At 37.4% G+C, this 25,000-nt stretch overlaps 1 protein-coding gene across 1 annotated transcript in view; it reads left to right on the forward strand.

The window, feature by feature from the left end:
- The window catches only part of LOC110516878 (formin-2), a 133,336-nt gene that overhangs the window by 55,371 nt on the left and 52,965 nt on the right, over window positions 1-25,000 (forward strand). The window lies entirely within an intron of this gene.

The following is a 25,000-nucleotide window of genomic DNA, read 5'->3' on the forward strand; positions in this document are numbered from 1 at the left end:
CATAACTATATCATTACAACACTATACTGTATATAACTATATCATTACAACACTATACTGTATATAACTATATCATTACAACACTATACTGACCCCCATAACTATATCATTACAACACTATACTGACCCCCATAACTATATCATTACAACACTATACTGTATATAACTATATCATTACAACACTATACTGTATATAACTATATCATTACAACACTATACTGTATATAACTATATCATTACAACACTATACTGACCCCCATAACTATATCATTACAACACTATACTGTATACAACTATATCATTACAACACTATACTGTATATAACTATATCATTACAACACTATACTGTATATAACTATATCATTACAACACTATACTGTATATAACTATATCATTACAACACTATACTGACCCCCATAACTATATCATTACAACACTATACTGTATATAACTATATCATTACAACACTATACTGTATATAACTATATCATTACAACACTATACTGTATACAACTATATCATTACAACACTATACTGTATATAACTATATCATTACAACACTATACTGTATATAACTATATCATTACAACACTATACTGTATACAACTATATCATTACAACACTATACTGTATATAACTATATCATTACAACACTATACTGTATATAACTATATCATTACAACACTATACTGTATATAACTATATCATTACAACACTATACTGTATATAACTATATCATTACAACACTATACTGTATATAACTATATCATTACAACACTATACTGTATATAACTATATCATTACAACACTATACTGTATATAACTATATCATTATAACACTATACTGTATATAACTATATCATTACAACACTATACTGTATATAACTATATCATTACAACACTATACTGTATATAACTATAACTATATCATTACAACACTATACTGTATATAACTATATCATTACAACACTATACTGTATATAACTATATCATTACAACACTATACTGTATATAACTATATCATTATAACACTATACTGACCCCCATAACTATATCATTACAACACTATACTGTATATAACTATATCATTACAACACTATACTGTACATAACTATATCATTACAACACTATACTGTATATAACTATATCATTACAACACTATACTGACCCCCATAACTATATCATTACAACACTATACTGACCCCCATAACTATATCATTACAACACTATACTGTATATAACTATATCATTACAACACTATACTGACCCCCATAACTATATCATTACAACACTATACTGTATATAACTATATCATTACAACACTATACTGTATATAACTATATCATTACAACACTATACTGTATATAACTATATCATTACAACACTATACTGTATATAACTATATCATTACAACACTATACTGTAAATAACTATATCATTACAACACTATACTGTATATAACTATATCATTACAACACTATACTGACCCCCATAACTATATCATTACAACACTATACTGTATATAACTATATCATTACAACACTATACTGTATATAACTATATCATTACAACACTATACTGACCCCATAACTATATCATTATAACACTATACTGTATATAACTATATCATTACAACACTATACTGACCCCCATAACTATATCATTACAACACTATACTGACCCCCATAACTATATCATTACAACACTATACTGACCCCATAACTATATCATTACAACACTATACTGTATATAACTATATCATTACAACACTATACTGTATATAACTATATCATTACAACACTATACTGTATATAACTATATCATTACAACACTATACTGTATAACTATATCATTATAACACTATACTGACCCCCATAACTATATCATTACAGCACTATACTGACCCCCATAACTATATCATTACAACACTATACTGTATATAACCATAACTATATCATTACAACACTATACTGTGTATAACTATATCATTACAACACTATACTGTATATAACTATATCATTACAACACTATACTGTATATAACTATATCATTACAACACTATACTGTATATAACTATATCATTATAACACTATACTGTATATAACTATATCATTACAACACTATACTGTATACAACTATATCATTACAACACTATACTGTATATAACTATATCATTACAACACTATACTGTATATAACTATATCATTACAACACTATACTGTATATAACTATATCATTACAACACTATACTGACCCCCATAACTATATCATTACAACACTATACTCTATATAACTATATCATTACAACACTATACTGACCCCCATAACTATATCATTACAACACTATACTCTATATAACTATATCATTACAACACTATACTGTATATAACTATATCATTACAACACTATACTGACCCCCATAACTATATCATTACAACACTATACTGACCCCCATAACTATATCATTACAACACTATACTGTATATAAATATATCATTACAACACTATACTGTATATAACTATATCATTACAACACTATACTGTATATAACTATATCATTACAACACTATACTGACCCCCATAACTATATCATTACAACACTATACTGTATATAACTATATCATTACAACACTATACTGTATATAACTATATCATTACAACACTATACTGTATATAACTATATCATTACAACACTATACTGACCCCCATAACTATATCATTACAACACTATACTCTATATAACTATATCATTACAACACTATACTGTATATAACTATATCATTACAACACTATACTGTATATAACTATATCATTACAACACTATACTGTATATAACTATATCATTATAACACTATACTGACCCCCATAGCTATATCATTACAACACTATACTGACCCCCATAACTATATCATTACAACACTATACTGTATATAACTATATCATTACAACACTATACTGTATATAACTATATCATTATAACACTATACTGACCCCCATAGCTATATCATTATAACACTATACTGACCCCCATAACTATATCATTACAACACTATACTGACCCCCATAACTATATCATTACACCACTATACTGACCCCCATAACTATATCATTACACCACTATACTGACCCCCATAACTATATCATTACACCACTATACTGTATATAACTATATCATTACAACACTATACTGTATATAACTATATCATTACAACACTATACTGACCCCCATAACTATATCATTACAACACTATACTGTATATAACTATATCATTACAACACTATACTGTATATAACTATATCATTACAACACTATACTGACCCCCATAACTATATCATTACAACACTATACTGACCCCCATAACTATATCATTACAGCACTATACTGTATATAACTATATCATTACAACACTATACTGACCCCCATAACTATATCATTACAACACTATACTGACCCCCATAACTATATCATTACAACACTATACTGACCCCCATAACTATATCATTACAACACTATACTGTATATAACTATATCATTACAACACTATACTGACCCCCATAACTATATCATTACAACACTATACTGACCCCCATAACTATATCATTACAACACTATACTGTATATAACTATATCATTACAACACTATACTGTATATAACTATATCATTACAACACTATACTGTGTATAACTATATCATTATAACACTATACTGACCCCCATAACTATATCATTACAACACTATACTGACCCCCATAACTATATCATTACAACACTATACTGACCCCCATAACTATATCATTACAACACTATACTGACCCCCATAACTATATCATTACAACACTATACTGACCCCCATAACTATATCATTACAACACTATACTGTATATAAATATATCATTACAACACTATACTGTATATAACTATATCATTACAACATTATACCGTATATAACCATAATTATATAATTACAACACTATACTGTATATAACTATATCATTACAACACTATACTGTATATAAGTATATCATTACAACACTATACTGTATAGAACTATATCATTACAACACTATACTGTATAGAACTATATCATTACAACACTATACTGTATATAACCATAACTTTATCATTACAACACTATACTGACCCCCATAACTATATCATTACAACACTATACTGTATATAACTATATCATTACAACACTATACTGACCCCCATAACTATATCATTACAACACTATACTGACCCCCATAACTATATCATTACAACACTATACTGTATATAACTATATCATTACAACACTATACTGACCCCCATAACTATATCATTACAACACTATACTGTATATAACTATATCATTACAACACTATACTGACCCCCATAACTATATCATTACAACACTATACTGACCCCCATAACTATATCATTACAACACTATACTGTATATAACTATATCATTACAACACTATACTGACCCCCATAACTATATCATTACAACACTATACTGACCCCCATAACTATATCATTACAACACTATACTGACCCCCATAACTATATCATTACAACACTATACTGACCCCCATAACTATATCATTACAACACTATACTGACCCCCATAACTATATCATTACAACACTATACTGTATATAACTATATCATTACAACACTATACTGTATATAACTATATCATTACAACACTATACTGACCCCCATAACTATATCATTACAACACTATACTGACCCCCATAACTATATCATTACAACACTATACTGTATATAACTATATCATTACAACACTATACTGACCCCCATAACTATATCATTACAACACTATACTGTATACAACTATATCATTACAACACTATACTGTATATAACTATATCATTACAACACTATACTGTATATAACTATATCATTACAACACTATACTGACCCCCATAACTATATCATTACAACACTATACTGTATACAACTATATCATTACAACACTATACTGTATATAACTATATCATTACAACACTATACTGTATATAACTATATCATTACAACACTATACTGTATATAACTATATCATTACAACACTATACTGTATATAACTATATCATTACAACACTATACTGTATATAACTATATCATTACAACACTATACTGTATATAACTATATCATTACAACACTATACTGACCCCCATAACTATATCATTACAACACTATACTGTATATAACTATATCATTACAACACTATACTGTAAATAACTATAACTATATCATTATAACACTATACTGTATATAACTATATCATTACAACACTATACTGTATATAACTATATCATTACAACACTATACTGTATACAACTATATAATTACAACACTATACTGACCCCCATAACTATATCATTACAGCACTATACTGACCCCCATAACTATATCATTACAACACTATACTGACCCCCATAACTATATCATTACAACACTATACTGACCCCCATAACTATATCATTACAACACTATACTGTATATAACTATATCATTACAACACTATACTGTATATAACTATATCATTACAACACTATACTGTATATAACTATATCATTACAACACTATACTGTATATAACTATATCATTACAACACTATACTGTATATAACTATATCATTACAACACTATACTGTATATAACTATATCATTACAACACTATACTGTATATAACTATATCATTACAACACTATACTGTATATAACTATATCATTACAACACTATACTGTATACAACTATATCATTACAACACTATACTGTAAATAACTAAATCATTACAACACTATACTGTAAATAACTATATCATTACAACACTATACTGTATATAACTATATCATTACAACACTATACTGTATATAACTATATCATTACAACACTATACTGACCCCCATAACTATATCATTACAACACTATACTGACCCCCATAACTATATCATTACAACACTATACTGACCCCCATAACTATATCATTACAACACTATACTGTATATAACTATATCATTACAACACTATACTGTATATAACTATATCATTACAACACTATACTGTATATAACTATATCATTACAACACTATACTGTATATAACTATATCATTACAACACTATACTGTATATAACTATATCATTACAACACTATACTGTATATAACTATATCATTACAACACTATACTGTATATAACTATATCATTACAACACTATACTGTATATAACTATATCATTACAACACTATACTGTATATAACTATATCATTACAACACTATACTGTATATAACTATATCATTACAACACTATACTGTATATAACTATATCATTACAACACTATACTGACCCCCATAACTATATCATTACAACACTATACTGACCCCCATAACTATATCATTACAACACTATACTGTATATAACTATCATTACAACACTATACTGTATATAACCCATAACTATATCATTACAACACTATACTGTAAATAACTATCATTACAACACTATACTGTATATAACCCATAACTATATCATTACAACACTATACTGTATATAACTATCATTACAACACTATACTGTATATAACCCATAACTATATCATTACAACACTATACTGTAAATAACTATCATTACAACACTATACTGTATATAACTATATCATTACAACACTATACTGACCCCCATAACTATATCATTACAACACTATACTGTATATAACTATATCATTACAACACTATACTGACCCCCATAGCTATATCATTACAACACTATACTGACCCCCATAACTATATCATTACAACACTATACTGACCCCCATAACTATATCATTATAACACTATACTGTATATAACTATATCATTATAACACTATACTGTATATAACTATATCATTACAACACTATACTGTATATAACTATATCATTACAACACTATACTGTATATAACTATATCATTACAACACTATACTGTATATAACTATATCATTACAACACTATACTGACCCCCATAACTATATCATTACAACACTATACTGACCCCCATAACTATATCATTACAACACTATACTGTATACAACTATATCATTACAACACTATACTGTATATAACTATCATTACAACACTATACTGTATATAACTATATCATTACAACACTATACTGTATATAACTATATCATTACAACACTATACTGTATATAACTATATCATTACAACACTATACTGACCCCCATAACTATATCATTACAACACTATACTGTATATAACTATATCATTACAACACTATACTGACCCCCATAACTATATCATTACAACACTATACTGTATATAACTATATCATTACAACACTATACTGTATATAACTATATCATTACAACACTATACTGACCCCCATAACTATATCATTACAACACTATACTGTATATAACTATATCATTACAACACTATACTGACCCCCATAACTATATCATTACAACACTATACTGTATATAACTATATCATTACAACACTATACTGACCCCCATAACTATATCATTACAACACTATACTGTATATAACTATATCATTACAACACTATACTGTATATAACTATATCATTACAACACTATACTGTATATAACTATATCATTACAACACTATACTGTATATAACTATATCATTACAGCACTATACTGTATATAACTATATCATTACAACACTATACTGACCCCCATAACTATATCATTACAACACTATACTGTATATAACTATATCATTACAACACTATACTGACCCCCATAACTATATCATTACAACACTATACTGTATATAACTATATCATTACAACACTATACTGACCCCCATAACTATATCATTACAACACTATACTGTATATAACTATATCATTACAACACTATACTGTATATAACTATATCATTACAACACTATACTGTATATAACTATATCATTACAACACTATACTGTATATAACTATATCATTACAACACTATACTGACCCCCATAACTATATATCATTACAACACTATACTGTATATAACTATATCATTACAACACTATACTGTATATAACTATATCATTACAACACTATACTGTATATAACTATATCATTACAACACTATACTGTATATAACTATATCATTACAACACTATAGTATATAACTATATCATTACAACACTATACTGTATATAACTATATCATTACAACACTATACTGTATATAACTATATCATTACAACACTATACTGTATATAACTATATCATTACAACACTATACTGTATATAACTATATCATTACAACACTATAGTATATAACTATATCATTACAACACTATAGTATATAACTATATCATTACAACACTATACTGTATATAACTATATCATTATAACACTATACTGTATATAACTATATCATTACAACACTATACTGACCCCCATAACTATATCATTACAACACTATACTGTATATAACTATATCATTACAACACTATACTGACCCCCATAACTATATCATTACAACACTATACTGTATAACTATATCATTACAACACTATACTGTATATAACTATATCATTACAACACTATACTGTATATAACTATATCATTACAACACTATACTGTATATAACTATATCATTACAACACTATACTGTATATAACTATATCATTACAACACTATACTGACCCCCATAACTATATCATTACAACACTATACTGTATATAACTATATCATTACAACACTATACTGTATATAACTATATCATTACAACACTATACTGTATATAACTATATCATTACAACACTATACTGACCCCCATAACTATATCATTACAACACTATACTGTATATAACTATATCATTATAACACTATACTGTATATAACTATATCATTACAACACTATACTGTATATAACTATATCATTATAACACTATACTGTATATAACTATATCATTATAACACTATACTGTATATAACTATATCATTACAACACTATACTGACCCCCATAACTATATCATTATAACACTATACTGACCCCCATAACTATATCATTACAACACTATACTGACCCCCATAACTATATCATTACAACACTATACTGACCCCCATAACTATATCATTACAACACTATACTGACCCCCATAACTATATCATTACAACACTATACTGACCCCATAACTATATCATTACAACACTATACTGACCCCAATAACTATATCATTACAACACTATACTGACCCCATAACTATATCATTACAACACTATACTGACCCCCATAACTATATCATTACAACACTATACTGACCCCCATAACTATATCATTACAACACTATACTGACCCCCATAACTATATCATTACAACACTATACTGTATATAACTATATCATTACAGCACTATACTGTATATAACTATATCATTACAACACTATACTGTATATAACTATATCATTACAACACTATACTGACCCCCATAACTATATCATTATAACACTATACTGTATATAACTATATCATTACAACACTATACTGACCCCCATAACTATATCATTACAACACTATACTGACCCCCATAACTATATCATTACAACACTATACTGTATATAACTATATCATTACAACACTATACTGACCCCCATAACTATATCATTACAACACTATACTGTATATAACTATATCATTACAACACTATACTGTATATAACTATATCATTACAACACTATACTGTATATAACTATATCATTATAACACTATACTGACCCCCATAACTATATCATTACAACACTATACTGACCCCCATAACTATATCATTACAGCACTATACTGTATATAACTATATCATTACAACACTATACTGTATATAACCATAACTATATCATTATAACACTATACTGTATATAACTATATCATTACAACACTATACTGTATATAACTATATCATTACAACACTATACTGTATATAACTATATCATTACAACACTATAATGTATTTAACCATATCATTACAACACTATACTGTATATAACTATATCATTACAACACTATACTGTATATAACTATATCATTACAACACTATACTGTATATAACTATATCATTACAACACTATACTGTATATAACTATATCATTACAACACTATACTGACCCCCATAACTATATCATTACAACACTATACTGACCCCCATAACTATATCATTACAACACTATACTGTATATAACTATATCATTACAACACTATACTGACCCCCATAACTATATCATTACAACACTATACTGTATATAACTATATCATTACAACACTATACTGTATATAACTATATCATTACAACACTATACTGTATATAACTATATCATTACAACACTATACTGTATATAACTATATCATTACAACACTATACTGTATATAACTATATCATTACAACACTATACTGTATATAACTATATCATTACAACACTATACTGTATATAACTATATCATTACAACACTATACTGTATATAACTATATCATTACAACACTATACTGACCCCCATAACTATATCATTACAACACTATACTGACCCCCATAACTATATCATTATAACACTATATTGCATATAACTATATCATTACAACACTATACTGACCCCCATAACTATATCATTACAACACTATACTGACCCCCATAACTATATCATTATAACACTATACTGTATATAACTATATCATTACAGCACTATACTGTATATAATTATATCATTACAACACTATACTGTATATAACTATATCATTACAACACTATACTGACCCCCATAACTATATCATTACAACACTATACTGACCCCCATAACTATATCATTACAACACTATACTGACCCCCATAACTATATCATTACAACACTATACTGACCCCCATAACTATATCATTACAACACTATACTGACCCCCATAACTATATCATTACAACACTATACTGTATATAACTATATCATTACAACACTATACTGTATATAACTATATCATTACAACACTATACTGTATATAACTATATCATTACAACACTATACTGTATATAACTATATCATTACAACACTATACTGACCCCCATAACTATATCATTACAACACTATACTGACCCCCATAACTATATCATTACAACACTATACTGTATATAACTATATCATTACAACACTATACTGTATATAACTATATCATTACAACACTATACTGACCCCCATAACTATATCATTACAACACTATACTGTATATAACTATATCATTACAACACTATACTGTATATAACTATATCATTACAACACTATACTGTATATAACTATATCATTACAACACTATACTGTATATAACTATATCATTACAACACTATACTGTATATAACTATATCATTACAACACTATACTGTATATAACTATATCATTACAACACTATACTGTATATAACTATATCATTACAACACTATACTGTATATAACTATATCATTACAACACTATACTGACCCCCATAACTATATCATTACAACACTATACTGTATATAACTATATCATTACAACACTATACTGTATATAACTATATCATTATAACACTATACTGACCCCCATAACTATATCATTACAACACTATACTGTATATAACTATATCATTACAACACTATACTGTATATAACTATATCATTACAACACTATACTGACCCCCATAACTATATCATTACAACACTATACTGTATATAACTATATCATTACAACACTATACTGACCCCCATAACTATATCATTATAACACTATATTGCATATAACTATATCATTACAACACTATACTGACCCCCATAACTATATCATTACAACACTATACTGACCCCCATAACTATATCATTATAACACTATACTGTATATAACTATATCATTACAGCACTATACTGTATATAATTATATCATTACAACACTATACTGTATATAACTATATCATTACAACACTATACTGACCCCCATAACTATATCATTACAACACTATACTGACCCCCATAACTATATCATTACAACACTATACTGACCCCCATAACTATATCATTACAACACTATACTGACCCCCATAACTATATCATTACAACACTATACTGACCCCCATAACTATATCATTACAACACTATACTGTATATAACTATATCATTACAACACTATACTGTATATAACTGTATCATTACAACACTATACTGTATATAACTATATCATTACAACACTATACTGTATATAACTATATCATTACAACACTATACTGACCCCCATAACTATATCATTACAACACTATACTGACCCCCATAACTATATCATTACAACACTATACTGTATATAACTATATCATTACAACACTATACTGTATATAACTATATCATTACAACACTATACTGACCCCCATAACTATATCATTACAACACTATACTGTATATAACTATATCATTACAACACTATACTGTATATAACTATATCATTACAACACTATACTGTATATAACTATATCATTACAACACTATACTGTATAACTATATCATTACAACACTATACTGTATATAACTATATCATTACAACAGTAGCAGTCTGTACTGTAGACCTGACTGTCAGACCCCCTGCTGATCAGTAGCAGTCTGTAGACCTGACTGTCAGACCCCCTACTGACCAGTAGCAGTCTGTAGACCTGACTGTCAGACCCCCTGCTGACCAGTAGCAGTCTGTAGACCTGACTGTCAGACCCCCTACTGACCAGTAGCAGTCTGTAGACCTGGATGTCAGACCCCCTACTGACCAGTAGCAGTCTGTAGACCTGACTGTCAGACCCCCTACTGACCAGTAGCAGTCTGTAGACCTGACTGTCAGACCCCCTACTGGCCAGTAGCAGTCTGTAGACCTGACTGTCAGACCCCCTACTGACCAGTAGCAGTCTGTAGACCTGACTGTCAGACCCCCTACTGACCAGTAGCAGTCTGTAGACCTGACTGTCAGACCCCTTACTGACCAGTAGCAGTCTGTACTGTAGACCTGACTGTCAGACCCCCTGCTGACCAGTAGCAGTCTGTAGACCTGACTGTCAGACCCCATACTGACCAGTAGCAGTCTGTAGGCCTGACCCCTTACTGACCAGTAGCAGTCTGTAGACCTGACTGTCAGACCCCATACTGACCAGTAGCAGTCTGTAGGCCTGACCCCTTACTGACCAGTAGCAGTCTGTAGACCTGACTGTCAGACCCCCTGCTTACCAGTAGCAGTCTGTAGGCCTGACTGTCAGACCCTATACTGACCAGTAGCAGTCTGTACTGTAGACCTGACTGTCAGACCCCATACTGACCAGTAGCAGTCTGTACTGTAGACCTGACTGTCAGACCCTCTACTGACCATTGGCAGTTTCGGCCATGTACTGTCGCCTTGTTCTACACACTGACCTTGGGTGGAATACGACCCCCTAGGCACACTGTAATATTTAGAGGGAGAGGACAGTGAGTGAATCGATCGACTGATATTTTTGTACAATAAAAAGGCATTTCCTTCAGTTTTCATAATGCTGTTTTCTTGCGTCAACGAGAGAGTTGTCTTGTTTCCTTGTTGTTCACTGACCTTTGAGTTGTTGGTTGTTTGTTTTGCTGTCATTGTTTAGAAGAGGACGTGTTTTGAAGGAAAAGTTCCCCTGGCTTTCTGGAAGCAGTGACCTCATTTCCTTTCTGTCCTCGTGCTCTGTTGTCTCGTGATGTGGTGATGGCTCCTACATGCTACAGCGTTATAAACTGATGTGGTGATGGCTCCTACATGCTACAGCGTTATAAACTGATGTGGTGATGGCTCCTACAGCGTTATAAACTGATGTGGTGATGTTTCCTACATCCTACAGCATTATAAACTGATGTGGTGATGGCTCTTACATGCTACAGCATTATAATCTGATGTGGTGATGGCTCCTACATGCTACAGCATTATAAACTGATGTGGTGATGGCTCCTACATGCTACAGCATTATAATCTGATGTGGTGATGGCTCCTACAGCGTTATAAACTGATGTGGTGATGGCTCCTACAGCGTTATAAACTGATGTGGTGATGGCTCCTACAGCGTTATAAACTGATGTGGTGATGGCTCCTACAGCGTTATAAACTGATGTGGTGATGGCTCCAACAGCATTATAAACTGATGTGGTGATGGCTCCTACAGCATTATAATCTGATGTGGTGATGGCTCCTACAGCATGATATACTAATGTGGTGATGGCTCCTACAACATTATAATCTGAGGTGGTGATGGCTCCTACATGCTACAGCATTATAAACTGATGTGGTGATGGCTCCTACAGCATTATATACTGATGTGGTGATGGCTCCTACATGCTACAGCATTATAAACTGATGTAGTGATGGCTCCTACATGCTACAGCATTATAAACTGATGTGGTGATGGCTCCTACATGCTACAGCATTATAAACTGATGTGGTGATGGCTCCTACATGCTACAGCATTATAAACTGATGGAGTGATGGCGCCTACATGCTACAGCGTTATATACTGATGTGGTGATGGCTCCTACATCCTACAGCGTTATATACTGATGTGGTGATGGCTCCTACATCCTACAGCGTTATATACTGATGTGGTGATGGCTCCTACATGCTACAGCATTATAAACTGATGTGGTGATGGCTCCTACATGCTACAGCATTATAAACTGATGGAGTGATGGCTCCTACATGCTACAGCGTTATATACTGATGTGGTGATGGCTCCTACATGCTACAGCATTATAAACTGATGTGGTGATGGCTCCTACATGCTACAGCATTATAAAGTGATGTGGTGATGGCTCCTACAGCATTATAAACTGATGTGGTGATGGCTCCTACATGCTACAGCGTTATAAACTGATGTGGTGATGGTTCCTACATGCTACAGCATTATAAACTGATGTGGTGATGGCTCCTACATGCTACAGCGTTATAAACTGATGTGGTGATGGCTCCTACAGCGTTATAAACTGATGTGGTGATGGCTCCTACAGCGTTATAAACTGATGTGGTGATGGCTCCTACAGCATTATAAACTGATGTGGTGATGGCTCCTACAGCATTATAAACTGATGTGGTGATGGCTGCTACAGCGTTATAAACTGATGTGGTGATGGCTCCTACATCATTATAAACTGATGTGGTGATGGCTCCTACATGCTACAGCGTTATAAACTGATGTGGTGATGGCTCCTACATGCTACAGCATTATAAACTGATGTGGTGATGGCTCCTACAGCGTTATAAACTGATGTGGTGATGGCTCCTACATGCTACAGCATTATAAACTGATGTGGTGAGAGCCGTCTCCCTGGATGGACAGAGCCGTCTCCCTGGATGGACAGAGCCGTCTCCCTGGATGGACAGAGCCGTCTCCCTGGATGGACAGAGCCGTCTCCCTGGATGGACAGTTTTTTTTTTTAAGTTTTATTTTCCCCCTTAATGTTGGTAGCAATATTAGAAACGCTCTGAGCGAATAATGCAAAAATAATCCCCCTTGCCCCCCCCCCCCCCCCCCCCCCACCCCAACAAAAATACTGCTACATTTTTCCTGGAGTTAGAAACAGGGCAAACTGTCTGATGGTGTCATCTTGTCACACACACTTCCTGTGATCACGTTAGCCGCCAGGAAGTGAGATCAATGAGACCCTTTCTATTCTCTGTCCATTATCTGATTCCAGAACAGTGTTGATGTTGGTTACCACCACATTCCTAAAAAGAACAACGTCTCCAAAGTTTTTCCAACTTCTCTCGTCTGCCATGAACAGCAACAACTGCTGATCAATGCCTCTCTTCCCACATTATGAATTATATATAACGAAAGAAGAAACCAGACACAAGATCTGTCATTTACATGAATTATCTTTGTTTTCCCTTTGAGAAGGGTACTTTTCTCAGGAATACTGACCAATGAAAATGAGAGTCCTGCCTGCGTCTGAATGTCTCTGTACTCTGTAGAGATGGAAATATGAATGTCTCTTTTGTTCTGTGTGTTTTGAGGTGGAATGTACACGTCAAATCAACAGAAGTCCCTAATGAGTCCAATATTTCAATGTTTTGATGAAATTAAACCAGCAAGAAAGGAAACAATACCCTCCCTACCCAACCGTGTCTCAGAAAACACAAGGGTTTTTTACTTTAAAGACTTGTTTACTTCAACATTCAATTTTCTCTGAGTCGATGCGACGTGAAATACAGCATTTTAAAAACAGAGATATTCTAGTGGTGGTTAGACATCTTACTGCACATTGAGTCAGTTTCAGAACAGAGATATTCTAGTGGTGGTTAGACATCTTACTGCACATTGAGTCATTCTCAGAACAGAGATATTCTAGTGGTGGTTAGACATCTTACTGCACATTGAGTCAGTTTCAGAACAGCGAGGAACCAGGTCTGGCACTATAGATGGAGCTCTGTGAAGTCACTCTGAAAACAATGATATGGTTCCTTTCCCTCTAACCCCCTACCAGGGGTTAATAATGAGAACCCATTTAAAACGGGGCTCAGTCTGGCATAGAAGATCCTGCTCTCACAGGTGTCTGAACTCAGAACTGAGAGCGAGTCAACTGGCTATATCAAAACAATCTATGAAAGTGCTTTTTTGTCTTAATTTAAGGTTAAGGTTAGAAGTGTGATTTAGGATTGGGTTAAGGTTTGAAATGAGACTTTAAGAAACATTTTAGAAATAGGCCGAGTTTATAACAGAGCAGTTGGGAAGATGGCTCTGTATTTTCTTTGAAACACTGGCTACATTGTATTTCTAACTTTTGAATAAGGAGTTTCGTTGAGCATCGGCTGTTCAGTTTAACGTCTTAAATCATTCAATGGAGCCACTGTCTTTTTGCATTTTTATTTGACCTTTAATTTAACAAGTCAGTTAAAAACAAATTCTTATTTACTATGACGGCCTACCGGGGAACTACCTGTTCAGGGGCAGAACGACAGGTTTGTACCTTGTCAGCTCGGGGATTTGAACTTGCAACCTTTCGGTTACTGGTCCAACTCTTTAACCACTAGGCTACCTACTGCCCCTCCACTCTAACCACTAGGCTACCTGTCGCCCCTCCACTCTAACCAAATCAAATCAAATTTTATTTGTCACTTACACATGGTTAGCAGATGTTAATGCGAGTGTAGCGAAATGCTTGTGCTTCTAGTTCCGACAGTGCAGTAATAACCAACAAGTAATCTAACTAACAATTCCAAAACTACTGTCTTATACACAGTGTAAGGGGATAAAGAATATGTACATAAGGCTATATGAATGAGTGATGGTACAGAGCAGCATAGGCAGGATACAGTAGATGGTATCGAGTACAGTATATACATGAGGTGAGTATGTAAACAAAGTGGCATAGTTAAAGTGGCTAGTGATACATGTATTACATAAGGATGCAGTCGATGATATAGAGTACAGTATACACGTATGCATATGAGATGAATAATGTAGGGTAAGTAACATTATATAAGGTAGCATTGTTTAAAGTGGCTAGTGATTATATTTACATTTCCCATCAATTCCCATTATTAAAGTGGCTGGAGTTGAGTCAGTGTCAGTGTGTTGGCAGCAGCCACTCAATGTTGGTGGTGGCTGTTTAACAGTCTGATGGCCTTGAGATAGAAGCTGTTTTTTAGTCTCTCGGTCCCAGCTTTGATGCACCTGTACTGACCTCGCCTTCTGGATGATAGCGGGGTGAACAGGCAGTGGCTCGGGTGGTTGATGTCCTTGATGATCTTTATGGCCTTTCTGTAACATCGGGTGGTGTAGGTGTCCTGGAGGGCAGGTAGTTTGCCCCCGGTGATGCGTTGTGCAGACCTCACTACCCTCTGGAGAGCCTTACGGTTGTGGGCGGAGCAGTTGCCGTACCAGGCGGTGATATAGACCGCCAGGATGCTCTCGATTGTGCATCGTAGAAGTTTGTGAGTGCTTTTGGTGACAAACCGAATTTCTTCAGCCTCCTGAGGTTGAAGAGGCGCTGCTGCGCCTTCTTCACGATGCTGTCTGTGTGAGTGGACCAATTCAGTTTGTCTGTGTATGCCGAGGAACTTAAAACTTGCTACCCTCTCCACTACTGTTCCATCGATGTGGATAGGGGGGTGTTCCCTCTGCTGTTTCCTGAAGTCCACAATCATCTCCTTAGTTTTGTTGACGTTGAGTGTGAGGTTATTTTCCTGACACCACACTCCGAGGGCCCTCACCTCCTCCCTGTAGGCCGTCTCGTCGTTGTTGGTAATCATGCCTACCACTGTTGTGTCGTCCGCAAACTTGATGATTGAGTTGGAGGCGTGCGTGGCCACGCAGTCGTGGGGGAACAGGGAGTACAGGAGAGGGCTCAGAACGCACCCTTGTGGGGCCCCAGTATTGAGGATCAGCGGGGTGGAGATGTTGTTGCCTACCCTCACCACCTGGGGGCGGCCCGTCAGGAAGTCCAGTACCCAGTTGCACAGGGCGGGGTCGAGACCCAGGGTCTCGAGCTTGATGACGAGCTTGGAGGGTACTATGGTGTTGAATGCCGTGCTGTAGTCGATGAACAGCATTCTCACATAGGTATTCCTCTTGTCCAGATGGGTTAGGGCAGTGTGGTTGAGATTGCATCGTCTGTGGACCTATTTGGGCGGTAAGCAAATTGGAGTGGGTCTAGGGTGTCGGGTAGGGTGGAGGTGATATGGTCCTTGACTAGTCTCTCAAAGCACTTCATGATGACGGAAGTGAGTGCTACGGGGCGGTAGTCGTTTAGCTCAGTTACCTTAGCTTTCTTGGGAACAGGAACAATGGTGGCCCTCTTGAAGCATGTGGGAACAGCAGACTGGTATAGGGATTGATTGAATATGTCCGTAAACACACCGGCCAGCTGGTCTGCGCATGCTCTGAGGGCGCAGAGCATGCTAACTAACCACTAGGCTACCTTGCCCCCCCTCCACTCTAACCACTAGGCTACCTTGCCCCCCCTCCACTCTAACCACTAGGCTACCCTGCTCCCCCCCTCCACTCTAACCACTAGGCCACCCTAACCCCCCTCCACTCCAACCACTAGGCTACCTGCCGCCCCTCCACTCTAACCACTAGGCTACCCTGCCGCCCCTCCACTCTAACCACTAGGCTACCTGCCGCCCCTCCACACTAACCACTAGGCTACCTGCCGCCCCTCCACTCTAACCACTAGGCTACCTGCCTCCCCTACACTCTAACCACTAGGCTACCTGTCTCCCCTACACTCTAACCACTAGGCTACCTGTCTCCCCTACACTCTAACCACTGGGCTACCTGCCTCCACTCTAACCACTAGGCTACCTGCCACCCCTCCACTCTAACTCCTAGGCTACCTGCCCCCCCTCCACTCTAACCACTAGACTACCCTGCCACCCCTCCACTCTAACCACTAGGCTACCTGCCACCCCTACACTCTAACCACTAGGCTACCTGCCGCCCCTCCACTCTAACCACTAGGCTACCTGCCGTCCCTACACTCTAACCACTAGGCTACCTGCCGTCCCTACACTCTAACCACTAGGCTACCTGCCGTCCCTCCACTCTAACCACTAGGCTACCTGCCGCCCCTCCACTCTAACCACTAGGATACCTGCCTTCCCCTCTAACCACTAGGCTACCTGCCGCCTCTCCACTCTTACCAATAGGCTACCTGCCTCCCCCCCACTAACCACTAGGCTACCTGCCGTCCCTACACTCTAACCACTAGGTTACCTGCCGTCCCTCCACTCTAACCACTAGGCTACCTGCCGCCCCTCCACTCTAACCACTAGGCTACCTGCCGCCCCTACACTCTAACCACTAGGCTACCTGCCTCCCATTTGTACATGTTTTTTTGATAAACAATTCCAGGTTGTTTGTTTGAAATTATAGCCGGATAGTTTCAAATTAACATAATCACGTGATCAATGACGTCCTTTGTTTCTGATGTGGTTTTCCAGACAGTCGTGTAATGATCTTAATGATTTCTCTGTGGTGCCGGTTCTTTCTTTGACGCCAAGCTGCTTTCAAACATCGGCCTCTACTATTCACTTTACTGACTAATTTAGTTAGTTTTATTTGGAATATTATAATCTAGAGTCTTCAGCACCGTACCAAAACGAACGGACAGATGACCGGCCAACAGGCTGTCCTATTATAATCTAGTGTCTTCAGCACCGTACCAAAACGAACGGAGAGATGACCGGCCAACAGGCTGTCCTATTATAATCTAGTGTCTTCAGCACCGTACCAAAACGAACGGAGAGATGACCGGCCAACAGGCTGTCCTATTATAATCTAGTGTCTTCAGCACCGTACCAAAACGAACGGAGAGATGACCGGCCAACAGGCTGTCCTATTATCTAGTGTTTTCAGCACCGTACCAAAACGAACGGAGAGATGACCGGCCAACAGGCTGTCCTATTATAATCTAGTCTTCAACACCGTACCAAAACGAACGGAGAGATGACCGGCCAACAGGCTGTCCTATTATAATCTAGTCTTCAGCACCGTACCAAAACGAACGGAGAGATGACCGGCCAACAGGCTGTCCTATTATAATCTAGTGTCTTCAGCACCGTACCAAAACGAACGGACAGATGACCGGCCAACAGGCTGTCCTATTATAATCTAGTGTCTTCAGCACCGTACCAAAACGAACGGAGAGATGACCGGCCAACAGGCTGTCCTATTATAATCTAGTGTCTTCAGCACCGTACCAAAACGAACGGACAGGTGACCGGCCAACAGGCTGTCCTATTATAATCTAGTGTCTTCAGCACCGTACCAAAACGAACGGAGAGATGACCGGCCAACAGGCTGTCCTATTATAATCTAGTGTTTTCAGCACCGTACCAAAACGAACGGAGAGATGACCGGCCAACAGGCTGTCCTATTATAATCTAGTCTTCAACACCGTACCAAAACGAACGGAGAGATGACCGGCCAACAGGCTGTCCTATTATAATCTAGTCTTCAGCACCGTACCAAAACGAACGGAGAGATGACCGGCCAACAGGCTGTCCTATTATAATCTAGTGTCTTCAGCACCGTACCAAAACGAACGGAGAGATGACCGGCCAACAGGCTGTCCTATTATAATCTAGTGTCTTCAGCACCGTACCAAAACGAACGGAGACATGACCGGCCAACAGGCTGTCCTATTATAATCTAGTGTCTTCAGCACCGTACCAAAACGAACGGAGAGATGACCGGCCAACAGGCTGTCCTATTATAATCTAGTGTCTTCAGCACCGTACCAAAACGAACGGAGAGATGACCGGCCAACAGGCTGTCCTATTATAATCTAGTGTCTTCAGCACCGTACCAAAACGAACGGAGAGATGACCGGCCAACAGGCTGTCCTATTATAATCTAGTCTTCAGCACCGTACCAAAACGAACGGAGAGATGACCGGCCAACAGGCTGTCCTATTATAATCTAGTGTCTTCAGCACCGTACCAAAACGAACGGACAGATGACCGGCCAACAGGCTGTCCTATTATAATCTAGTGTCTTCAGCACCGTACCAAAACGAACGGAGAGATGACCGGCCAACAGGCTGTCCTATTATAATCTAGTCTTCAACACCGTACCAAAACGAACAGACAGATGAACGGCCAACAGGCTGTCCTATTATAATCTAGTCTTCAGCACCGTACCAAAACGAACGGAGAGGTGACCGGCCAACAGGCTGTTCTATTATAATCTAGTGTCTTCAGCACCGTACCAAAACCAACGGAGAGATGACCGGCCAACAGGCTGTCCTATTATAATCTAGTCTTCAGCACCGTACCAAAACCAACGGAGAGATGACCGGCCAACAGGCTGTCCTAGTATAATCTAGTCTTCAACACCGTACCAAAACGAACGGAGAGATGACCGGCCAACAGGCTGTCCTATTATAATCTAGTGTCTTCAGCACCGTACCAAAACGAACGGAGAGATGACCGGCCAACAGGCTGTCCTATTATAATCTAGTGTCTTCAGCACCGTACCAAAACGAACGGAGAGATGACCGGCCAACAGGCTGTCCTATTATAATCTAGTGTCTTCAGCACCGTACCAAAACGAACGGAGAGATGACCGGCCAACAGGCTGTCCTATTATAATCTAGTGTCTTCAGCACCGTACCAAAACGAACGGAGAGATGACCGGCCAACAGGCTGTCCTATTATAATCTAGTGTCTTCAGCACCGTACCAAAACGAACGGAGAGATGACCGGCCAACAGGCTGTCCTATTATAATCTAGTGTCTTCAGCACCGTACCAAAACGAACGGAGAGATGACCGGCCAACAGGCTGTCCTATTATAATCTAGTGTCTTCAGCACCGTACCAAAACAAACGGACAGATGACCGGCCAACAGGCTGTCCTATTATAATCTAGTGTCTTCAGCACCGTACCAAAACGAACGGAGAGATGACCGGCCAACAGGCTGTCCTATTATAATCTAGTGTCTTCAGCACCGTACCAAAACGAACGGAGAGATGACCGGCCAACAGGCTGTCCTATTATAGTCTAGTCTTCAGCACCGTACCAAAACGAACGGAGAGATGACCGGCCAACAGGCTGTCCTATTATAATCTAGTCTTCAGCACCGTACCAAAACGAACGGAGAGATGACCGGCCAACAGGCTGTCCTATTATAATCTAGTGTCTTCAGCACCGTACCAAAACGAACGGAGAGATGACCGGCCAACAGGCTGTCCTATTATAATCTAGTCTTCAGCACCGTACCAAAACGAACGGAGAGATGACCGGCCAACAGGCTGTCAGGTTTGAAAGGAATTGAAATTTATTTATTGAACGTTTTATTTAGAAAGGAAGCCTAATCAGAGCAATCCCTCTGCCTGAGCCTCATCTCCAGGAACTCAGTGTGTCTGAGACTTACAGAATGTATAAACACATTGATTAGATTGAAATGTGCAACAAATTATTTTGGCAGCAGCATGAAATATACAGCAACATTCCTCCCAATAAGCCCTGATTATTAAGCAGACCTAAATAAACAGGAATTTCCCCTCCATGCTCCTCTCCACCCCTCCTCCTCTCCACCCCCCCCCCGTCCGTCCGTCTCCACCCCCGTCCGTCTCCGCCCCCCCTGTCCTCAACTCCATCCTCCTCTCCACCCCCGTCCGTCTCTCCACCCCTCCTCCTCTCCACCCCCGTCCGTCTCTCCACCCCTCCTCTCCACCCCTCCTCCTCCCCCCCCCCCGTCCTCAACTCCACACCTCCTCTCCACCCCCGTCCGTCTCCACCCCCCGTCGTCCTCGACTCCACCGCTCCTCCTCTCCACCCCGTCCGTCTCCACCCCCCCGTCCTCCTCGACTCCATCCCCCTCTTCTCCACCCCTAGTTTGAGTCTAAGTCATGTACAGAATTTTTAAAGGATTTCTGACTCATTTAAAAAATGATCTACCATCTACAACCATCTACAACCATCCTGTTCTCTCTCTCTCCACCATCTACAACCATCCTGTTCTCTCTCTCCACCATCTACAACCATCCTGTTCTCTCTCTCTACCATCTACAACCATCCTGTTCTCTCTCTCTACCATCTACAACCATCCTGTTCTCTCTCTCCACCATCTACAACCATCCTGTTCTCTCTCTCCACCATCTACAACCATCCTGTTCTCTCTCTCCACCATCTACAACCATCCTGTTCTCTCTCTCTCCACCATCTACAACCATCCTGTTCTCTCTCCACCATCTACAACCATCCTGTTCTCTCTCCACCATCTACAACCATCCTGTTCTCTCTCTCTCCACCATCTACAACCATCCTGTTCTTTCTCTCTCCACCATCTACAACCATCCTGTTCTCTCTCTCTCCACCATCTACAACCATCCTGTTCTCTCTCTCTCCACCATCTACAACCATCCTGTTCTCTCTCTCTCCACCATCTACAACCATCCTGTTCTCTCTCTCTCCACCATCTACAACCATCCTGTTCTCTCTCTCTCCACCATCTACAACCATCCTGTTCTCTCTCTCTCCACCATCTACAACCATCCTGTTCTCTCTCTCCACCATCTACAACCATCCTGTTCTCTCTCTCCACCATCTACAACCATCCTGTTCTCTCTCTCTCCACCATCTACAACCATCCTGTTCTCTCTCTCTCCACCATCTACAACCATCCTGTTCTCTCTCTCTCCACTATCTACAACCATCCTGTTCTCTCTCTCTCCAGTCTCCTCTGCTGTTTAGGTTTACAGTGAGAAATATTATTTTCTTGGACTGTTGATTCCTCCTCTAGTGTGTTGGACCGGCCCTTCATATTGGACTGTTGTCTTAGTATTCTCAGGTAGGAATCATTTAAGAGAATATTCCCTAAATCGTTCACTACTGACCAGGGCTCTTGTTGAGAGTTGTGCACCAAATGGGGAATATGGTGCCATTTTGTGAAGCAGCCAAATCTGTCCTGTGTTGACTTCCCTGTCCCTTAATGTCTGGCCGTTAGTTGAAACAGTCACCGTGTCGTAGCAAGCAGGCGAGGCGTTCTCTGTCGTTTTACTACTGAATACACTCACTGTACTAAACACGTCAATGTAATACTATATCTTAGGATTAAACATTCAACCACTTCACCTCTGTTTGTGTTCAAACAAGGATTACAGTTTGAGGCGCCAGCTCCTTTCTAGCCCAGACTAAAAGTCGACGTGAGGAATTTAAACACACGGTCTTTTATCTGACAGATTTGATGTTTCTTTCATCAGGCCGTTTTTTTGTGGAGTGTTGCGTCGCTGATTATATGTTGGTAGACAAATATTCCCCCTCTAGACCGACACACGTTCAGCTAGACAGGAGAGCATGGAGCGAGAAACACGAACACCAGGTGAGCTAGCAAGGGTAGTGTCCTCTCCCTCTCTCTCTCTCTCTCGTGCTCTCTCTCTCTCTCTCTCTCTCGTGCTCTCTCTCTCTCTCTCTCTCGTGCTCTCTCTCTCTCGTGCTCTCGCGCTCTCTCTCTCTCTCTCACGCTCTCTCCTCTCACGCTCTCTCCTC

The sequence above is a fragment of the Oncorhynchus mykiss genome, chromosome 1, assembly GCF_013265735.2.
Source record: "Oncorhynchus mykiss isolate Arlee chromosome 1, USDA_OmykA_1.1, whole genome shotgun sequence".
In the NCBI taxonomy this organism is placed as follows: domain Eukaryota; kingdom Metazoa; phylum Chordata; class Actinopteri; order Salmoniformes; family Salmonidae; genus Oncorhynchus; species Oncorhynchus mykiss.